Source organism: Macaca thibetana, chromosome 5 (assembly GCF_024542745.1).
Source record: "Macaca thibetana thibetana isolate TM-01 chromosome 5, ASM2454274v1, whole genome shotgun sequence".
Classification (NCBI taxonomy): Eukaryota; Metazoa; Chordata; class Mammalia; order Primates; family Cercopithecidae; genus Macaca; species Macaca thibetana.
The window spans coordinates 120,920,017-120,928,835 of record NC_065582.1 but is presented as its reverse complement, the minus strand read 5'-3'; the positions used below and the strand labels follow the sequence as shown (position 1 = coordinate 120,928,835).

The window sequence follows — 8,819 nt, the reverse complement described above, 5'->3', positions numbered from 1 at the left end:
ACAGTTCTTGTAGTGGTGGCTTGGTAATGGCGAATTCTCTCAGCATTTGTTTTCTGAAAATGGCTATCTTTCCTTCATATATGATGCTTGGTTTCACTGGATACAAAATTCTTAGCTGATAATTGTTTTGTTTGAAGAGGCTGAAGATAGGGCCCTAATCCTTTCTAGTTTATAGGGTTTCTGCTGAGAAATCTGCTGTTAATCAAATAGGTTTTCCTTTATAGGTTACCTGCTGCTTCTCTCTCACAGCTCTTAAGATTCTTTCCTTTTTTTTTTTTTTTTTTTTTTTTTTTTTTTTTTTTGAGATGGAGTTTCACTCTTTTTGCCCAGGTTACAGTGCAACAGCATAATCTCGGCTCACCACAACCTCTACTTCTTGGGTTCAAGCAATTCTCCCACCTCAGCCTCCTGAGTAGCTGGGCTTACAGGTGCATGCCACCATGCCTGGCTAATTTTTGTATTTTTAGTAGAGACGGGGTTTCACCATGTTAGTCAGGCTGGTCTCGAACTCCCGACCTCAGGTGGTCTGCCCACCTCAGCCTCCCAAAGTGTTGGGATTACATGCATGAGCCACCGTGCCTGGCTTCTTTCCTTCATCTTTTTTTTTTTTTTTTTTTTTTTTTTTTTGAGAGGGAGTCTCACTCTGTTGCCCAGGCTGGAGTGCAGTGGTGCAATCTCCACTCACTGCAAACTTCGCCTCCCAGGTTCACACCATTTTCCTGCCTCAGCCTCCCGAGTAGTGGGGACTACAGGCGCCCGCCACCGCGCCGGGCTAATTTTTGTATTTTTAGTAGAGATGGGGTTTCACCGTGTTAGCCAGGGTGGCCTCAATCTCCTGACCTCGTGATCTGCCTGTCTCGGCCTCCCAAAGTAGTGGGATTACAGGCGTGAGCCACCACGCCCGGTCTTTCCTTCACCTTAACTTTGAATAACCTGATGACAATGTGCCTAGGTGTAGATCTTTTTGCGATGAATTTCCCAGGTGTTCTTTGTGCTTCTTGTGTGGGTCTCTAGGAAGACTGGGGAAGTTTTCCTCAATTATTCCCCCAAATATATTTCCAAGGTTTTTGAATTGTCTTCTTCCTCAGGAATACTGATTCTTCTTAGAATTGGTCATTTAATGTAGTCCCAAACTTCTTGGAGTCTTTGTTCATATTTTCTTTTCCTTTTTCATTTTTTTTTTTCTGTATTGGATCAAGTTAGTTTGAAGACCTTGTCTTTGAGTTCTGAATTTCTTTCTTCTCTTTGTTCAATTCTATTGCTGAGATTTTCCTGAGCATTTTGCATTTCTAAAAGTGTGTTCAAAGTTTCCTGAATTTTTTATTTCTTTGTCTTTCAGTTATTTCATTGACTATTTCTCTCTTCACTTATTGTATTATGTTTTGGATTTCCTTACATTGGGCTTTGCCTTTCTCTAGTCCCTCCCTGATTAGATTAATAACTAACCCCCTGAATTCTTTTTCAGATAAATCAGGGACTTCTTGATTTACATAAATTACTGGTGAACTAGCATGATTTTCAGCGCGGGGTGGGGGGGGGGGGGTGTTAACAAGCTTTCTTTTGTCATATTCCCAGAGTTGGTGTTCTGGTTCCTTCTCATTTGTGTAGGCTCTGTCTGAGGGAAGGTCTGGGGCTGAAGACTGTTGTTCGGACTTTTTTTGTCCCACGGGGTGTTCCCTTGTTGTAGTACTCTCCCCTTTTTTTGTGGATGTGATTTCCTGTGAGCCAAACTACAGTGATTGTTGTCTCTCTTCTGGGTCTAGCCACCCAGCGAGTCTACCCAGCTCCAGGCTGGTACTGGGGGTTGTCTGCAGAGTCCTGTGATATGAAATATCTATGGATCTCTCAGCTGTGGATACCAGTGTCTGTTCAGGTGGAGGGTATAAAGGACTCTGTGGGGATCCTTAGATTTGGTGGCTTAATGGTCTATTTTGTGCTGGTTGGCCTCCTGCCAGGAGGTGGTGCTTTCCAGAAAGCATCAGCTGTAGTAGTGTGGAGAGGGACTGGTGCTGAGCGGGGCCCTAGAACTCCCAAGATTATAGGTCCTCTGTCTTCTGCTATGGGGGAGTGGGGGGAGGTTAGGGAAGGACCTTCAGGTGGGGGCAGGTCTAGGCGTGTTTGAGCTCAGGCCCTCCTTGGGCAGGCCTTGCTTTGGCTGCTGTGGGGGATAGGGGTGAGATTCTCAGGTCACTGGAGTTGTGTACCTAGGTGGATTATGGCTGCCTCTGCTGAGTTATGAGGTTGTCAGGGAAGTGGGGGAAAGCCAGCAGTCACAGGCCTCACCCAGCTCTCATGCACACTGAAAGGCCACTGTCACTTCCACCGTGGCCCCTGCAACAATACCGAGTCTGTTTCCAGGAGGAAGGCAAATTGGCCTTGAATATTTGCCTGAGGTTTTCTACATCCCAGCTGCAAAGAAAAGGGCTTTAGTTCTTCCCCTGCCTGTGAAGTCTGCAAGCTGGATTCATGCCCTCCCCCAATTTCTGGCCAGGAGGCTTCTCACCTGTTCAAATTGTTACAAAGTTCAGCAGAGAAATCCCTTTCACTGTGGACTTTTACCCCTGTAATGTTCTTGTAACAGTTCAAACTCCGAGAGCGCATCAACAGAAAACACGAGACAGTGTGGAACAACATGCTGTTTTAATGAGTACCTGGGTGCAGGCGGACTAAGGCCTAAAATGGCATCAGCCCCAAGTGAGGATGGGACAGGGGTTTTATAGTCCTCTGTAAACAGTAAGTGTCCCAGTCTGGTGTGACTGCTATCTAGTACCCAGACAACCTCTTTCTTGATCTTCAGGGGTATGTGTCTTCCAGCCAGGGTAGGTGTCTTCCAGTTGGCTCTCTTCCTGCTTCTGCTATCTTGCTGATGCATGCTGCTGACACAAGTGGCCTTGCGTCTTGGGACTGCACCTGAGAGGAGGAGTTACTCATCCCTTCAAGCTTTCAGGCCTCAAGGAGAATCTTTCATTCTTGTCTATTTGGTTATAGAATAAAGGAAAAAGGGGTGACTTTCTCAATAACTACTTCAGGCATGACATAGGGGTTGGCATGGGCACCTTGGGAAAAGAAAACCTTAATTTTGGGGGTATTCTTGAGAAACTGGTTGGTATCCAGCATGTCGTTGTAGCAGGAGCACCGTCTGGATTGTCTGGTTACACGTCTGTGCCTGCAAGACAGTTAGGTTGAGAGGACAAGGAGATGTCAACAGGGAGAGGCATGACCTCATTTGCTGCTTCATAAATGAAAGACCATGACTGGATTAAGGAGGGGAGGTTACTCCTGAGTGGCTCAGAGTCTGATAAGGGTGGAGGCCCCAAGACGAATGTTTGATCATACATGATTTCAAAGAGACTATAAAAAGAGGGTGCTTTTGCTGTTGTGCAAAGTCTCATGAGGGCAAAAGGGAGATTTTTTTTTTGTCCAGGACTGGCAGGTTTCTAGAGCCAGCTTGGTGAGTTGGGCTTTAAGGACAGAGTTAATTTTTTCAGCCTTGCCTGAAGATTGAGGCCTGTAGGGTGTGTGGAGAACTTACTTTATTCTTAAGGATGTAAAAATGCCTTGGGAAATTTGACTGATGAAGGCAGGACCACTATCGGACTGGATGGATGTTGGGAGTCTGAAACGGGAAATTGTATACATGATGAGTTTATGTGATGATATTTGCACCTTTTGAAGTTGTTGGGAATGCTTCTACCTAACCGGAGAAAGTACGGACAAGGACTAGAAGATAGCGGAGTCATTTATCATGCGGCATATGAGTGAAGTCTACTTGCCAATCTTCCCCAGGTATCTGGCCCTGGGCTTGGTGGGTAGGAAAAGGCAGAGGCTGCAGGGAGTCCTGGGGTTACACTGAGGGGTAGATAGAGCAGGACAGGATAATTTCTTGAACGTGGCTGGAATGGTGAGAACAAGTGAGAATAGGGTGGAGAAGTAGCAAGAGAGGCTGGTAACCAACATGGAAAGTATTGTGGAGGCTTTGGAGATGAGGAAGGCTTTGAGAGTAAGGAAGAACAAGCACCCTTCCTTGACATAACAAGATCCTTGCTTTTGAAGGTTTTGGGCTCAGAAGTCTTCTTTTTCTTCTGAGGAGTAAAGAGGAGAGAACAAGGACAGGGATAGCAACGGGCCTTTGCAAGGTTGTAGCGCTACTTGTTTGTCTACCTGATCTGCTAGGGCATTTCCATCCAATTTAGGATTGTCTGGGGTGTGGTGGCCCCTGCGAGGAATGATGGCAACTTTCTGGGGGAGCTTGGCAGCTTGAAGGAGCTCGCTGATGAGAGAGCCACTTATGACAGGAGTATTATTTACAGTTAGGAAACCTTGTTTTTTCCAGATGGATGATTATGAGTGCACTACGTGGAATGTATAATGAGAATTTGAATGTATTGATCTGTTTTCTGGATGTTAGAGTGAGAGCTCAAGTGAGGGCAATGAGTTCAGCTTTTTGGGAGGTGGTGCCTAGGAGGAGCGGATTGGCTTCAATAGTGTTGAGGGGGGCTGTGACACTATAGCATAGCCAGCATGTCGGTGTCCTTGATGTAGGAAGGAGCTGCCATCTACAAACTAAGTAAAGGAGGCATCTGGAAGGGATTGGTCTGTTAGGTTTGGAAAAGGTATAAGAAAGGTTTGAACAGTATTCACACAGAAGAGTGTGAATAAGAGTTTTGGGCGGTTGTAACTTCAGGTAAGAGCATGGCTGGGTTTAGATGGGAGCTGGTTAGCATGGTGATGTGGGGAGTTTCTATGAATAGAGCATACAGTTAGAGGAGATATGGGGCAGAGAAAAGACTTAGTACACTGCAGTGAGCTAACATGTCTTTGATGTTATGCGTTGAATAAACTGTTAGGTTGGCATGAAGAGATAGTTTTAGGCTTTTAACAGAGAGGACAGCAGCTGCCACCAATGCTCAGAGGCAGGTAGGCCATCTGATAACTGTGGCTTCAAGCTGTTTAGGTTAGAACACCTAGTGCAACTCCACGCCATTCATCAGTATAGAGGGAGAAAGGTTTAGTGAGGTCTGGGAGAGTGAGGATGGGGTCTGAGATAAGAGCCTTTTGGAGTACATGGAAAGGTTGGATAATAGGCTGTGCAGGTTTTAAAGGCTCATGGAGAGGGCTTTTAGCAGCTTGGTATAACGGTTTGGCAAGTAGATCAAAGGAGGAAACCCAGAGCCTAAAATATTTCACTAATCCTGGAAAAGAGATCATTTCTTGCTTAGTTTGCAGAGGTGGGAGGGACTGGAGGAGGGATATGTGGTCTGTTGTGAGACCTTGGGTTCAGCGGGTAAGAGCTAGGCCTAGATAGGTGACTAGGGGGGTGCATATTTGTGCTTTCTTAGGGGAGACCTGATACCTCCGTTCTGCCAAGAAGATTAAAACAGAGATAGTATGTATGGGTGTTGCAGTTTCTTTGAGAGGGGCTACACAGGAGCAGATTATTAACATATTAAAGGAGAGAGGACGATTTTAGGGATAAAGTACCGAAGTCACTAGCAAAGACTTGCCCAAAAAGGTGGGAGCTGTCTCTAAAACCTTGAGATAGTACACACCAGGTGCGCTGACATGAAAGGTGGTTGTCGGAGCTTTCCCACGTAAAGGCAAAGAAGTTCTGGTAATCAGGGTGTAAAGGCATTGCAAAAAGGCATCCTTTAGGTTTAGAACAGAAAAATGAGTGGCATTGGAGGGAATTGTGGAAAGTAAAGTATATGGGTTAGGAACTACTGGGCTTACTGGGAGTAGAGCTTGGTTAATGAGACTGAGGTCCTGGATTAAGTGATAAGTTCCATCTGGCATTTTAACGGGTAGAACTGGTGTGTTAAAAGGAGAGTTTGTTGGGCTGAATAGGTGACTGGTGAGGAGGAGAGAAATGATATGCTTTAGGCCTTTGAGAGTTGCTTGGGGGATGGGATACTGCTTCTGTGATAGGAACTGAGTGGACTTCTTAAGGGTGGTGTGGATGGGAGTGTGGTGTTCTGTGACTGAGGGTGTAGAAGTATCTCAAAAAGTGGGGTTAACTACAGATGGGGGATAAGGAAAAGTTGAATGTTTTAGGGTGGGAAGTCGGAGGAGTAGAAAAAAGTTAGAAGACTTGGAGGGGTCTGGGTTGATGTGTTGGGTACTATGGGGAATGTGGAAGTGGAGAGCAGTGTGGAGTTTTGAAAAGTTGTCTCTGCCTAGGAGCATAGTTGGGCATGAGGGCAAGACTAAGAAAGAGTGACCGAAGGAAAAGTTGTGCAAGGAGCAGAAAAGTGGAGGGGGGACTTGGAGTTTGGAGACTTGTCCATTGATTCCCACAACAGAGACTTGGGAGGACTGGCTGGGTCCTGAAAATTTAGGTAAAACAGAATAAGTTGCCCTGATATTAATTTTCAAAAAACATACTGGCCTACCTGCCACCATCAGGGTTACCCTTGGCTCAGATGAAGCAATGGTAGTTGCTGGGGCGTCTGTTCCAGGTCACTGTCCGTCTTCAGCAGCAAGGACGATGAGATCGGAGAAGGAGGTTTTGGCCGGCTGGGGCAGGCAAGGGGGCGGTCCTTGCTGGGGCTCCTTACAGTCTGACTTCCAGTGGGGTCCTCTGCAGAGGGGGCACGGCCTGGTGGGCTTACCTGGGTTTGGGCATTGCCCAGACCAGTGGCCTTCATTGCCGCACTTGATAATAGGCACTAGGTGGAGGTGGATTGCTAGGAGGCCTCTGTGTGGAGCTGCAGCCCCATGGGCCTACAGGGCCCCTGATGGTGGAGGCAAGCATTTGAAACTGTCCTTTTTTTCTCTCTCTCTTTTACTTTCCTCATCACAACTATTAAAGGCTTTGAAGGCTAAATTAAGAAGGTTTCATTGTGGGGTTTGAGAGCCGTAGTCAAGCTTCTGAAGCTTGCGCCAAATGTCAGGGGTAGATTGGTTGAGGAAGCAAAGGTTTAAAATAGTGGTTCCTTTGGGGCTGGCTGGGTCTAGGTTGGTATATTTTCTCATGACTTCAGTTAAACAGAAGAGAAAAAGGGTTGGGTTTTTGTCAGCACCTTCGGTGATTTCTGAAAGTTTTTCATAGTCTACGACTTTATGGGAACCCTTTTTGAGTCCTGCAAGGAGACACACAATCATGTGGTCTTGATGGCAGTGTCCAGAGGCCCTGTCTTGACAATCCTGGTGGGATTCCTGGTTCAGGACTGCCTCTGTGCCAGTAGGCTGGGCAGGAGCTTGGTGATGAATTGTATTAGCATACACCTGAGCTAGGGTCCAAATATGGACCCGGTCTTCTGGGGTGAGGGTGGAAGAGAGGATAAGTAGAGGTCGTGCCAGGTTAGTTCATAAGACTGTATACTGAAACTCCCTAATATAAGAGGTAAGGTCTTCTGAAAATGAACTGAGTCTTTTGTTAATTTGAGAGAGATCAGTGAGGAAGAAGGGAACATGAATTCTAACAATACCTTCAGTTCCTGCTACTTCCTGAAGTAGGGAACCTAGCACCGGCGCTGAAGTACGGGTGGTGCATGGGCCAAAGATGGTGCCTACGCTGGTGTGGGCAGGAGAGAAGGAAGAAGCCAGAAGGGGTTCCTGCTGAGGGTTTGAAGGGGAAAGGGGGGTTGAGTTGATAGGCAGTGGAGGACAGATAGGGATGTAAGGTGACTTGATGGGTTTACGGGCTTCAGGAGAGGGCAGTGAGGAAGGAGAATGAGTACAAGCAATGCTAGAGTTGTCCTGAGGAGAGGACGGTGTAGGAAAAGAAGTGGCTAATTTTGGAGGTGATGTCAGCTGGGAAGATGATGGCTGAGAAGACAATGAGGAAGCTTGGGGAGTTAATGAAGATGGTTGAGATGGAGGTGCAGGGGCTGGGAGGGGTGGACAGCAGTCAGCTGGATCCAATGAGGAAAAGAGGTAGGGTCAGGAGGAGAAAGGTGATGAGGGAGATGAGAATGGAGAAGGATTTGAACAGGTAAGCAAGAATTGCAGAGGTCAGTTTGTGATCTGAGTGCAAAAAGTCCTGGACACAAGGAATTTCTCCCCATTTTTTCCAGTGGCTGGCAATAACTGCTTAAGTCAGTTGAAATTGTAAAGTAGAATGATCTATTTGTGGGCCATCTGGACTCGTTATCTAATCTAATTCACAGTCTGACCAGGCTTTATTGTATAAAAAAGATAAGGCACTTAGGGCGGACGTCTTGCCTGAGGTCTAAAGTTTGCAGATTTTTTATAAGGCAACCTGGAAGGCTGTTTTTTGGAATGGAGGACCAGGAGTTTTCCATATCAAAGAGTAGGCTCAGGAGAACAGGGAAAAAGGAGACCGTCCTGGACAGCTGGAAGGAGACGATAAAAGGAGTTATCATCACCGCTGCCTTTTTGGTTCCCGGAAAGGGATCAAATGGCTTAGTGGCATCCCCCTAAGACCAGATGATCAGTGAGTGCCTGGCACGTGCTGGAACCTTGTTGGATCAATGCTGGATTTTTGGACCAGAGAAACTAAGAGAGGCCATGCAGATTTTCCCCTGTTAACTGGGCTCCCAGGGAAACTTACCAGTAGGCGAGATCAGTGACCAATGTGCATGCACAGAGAGGTAACTGGAGGCTGAGGAGCTTCCTTTGTCTGGTTGCTGTGGCCTGCTCTCTGGGGAGAATGGGTAGGTCTGCGAGCAACACAGACCTGAGCCCCTCCCGGGTTTTCCCACCAGATGTAAGGTTCTTGAATCGATTTGAACCCCCAGAGTGCACCAACAGACAACATGAGGCTGTGTGGAGCAATATGCAGCTTTAATGAGTGCCTGGGTGCAGGTGGGCTCAGGCCTAAAATGGCATCAGTCCCAAGTGAGTATGGGACAGGGGTT

The 8,819-nt window shown here is 46.8% G+C and overlaps 1 protein-coding gene across 2 annotated transcripts in view; it reads left to right on the top strand.

Moving 5' to 3' along the window:
• The first annotated feature begins 2,615 nt into the window (after window positions 1–2,615).
• LOC126955126 (UDP-glucuronosyltransferase 2B20) overlaps window positions 2,616–8,819 on the top strand; it is a 32,891-nt gene continuing 26,687 nt past the window's right edge. The window contains exon 1 of one of the 2 annotated variants that reach the window (XM_050791387.1): window positions 2,616–2,733. The gene's annotated coding sequence lies outside the window, so the exon portion shown is untranslated. Of the gene's footprint in view, window positions 2,734–2,759; window positions 2,820–8,819 lie in introns of those variants that run through there. The other variant, XM_050791388.1, reaches the window with a different exon arrangement.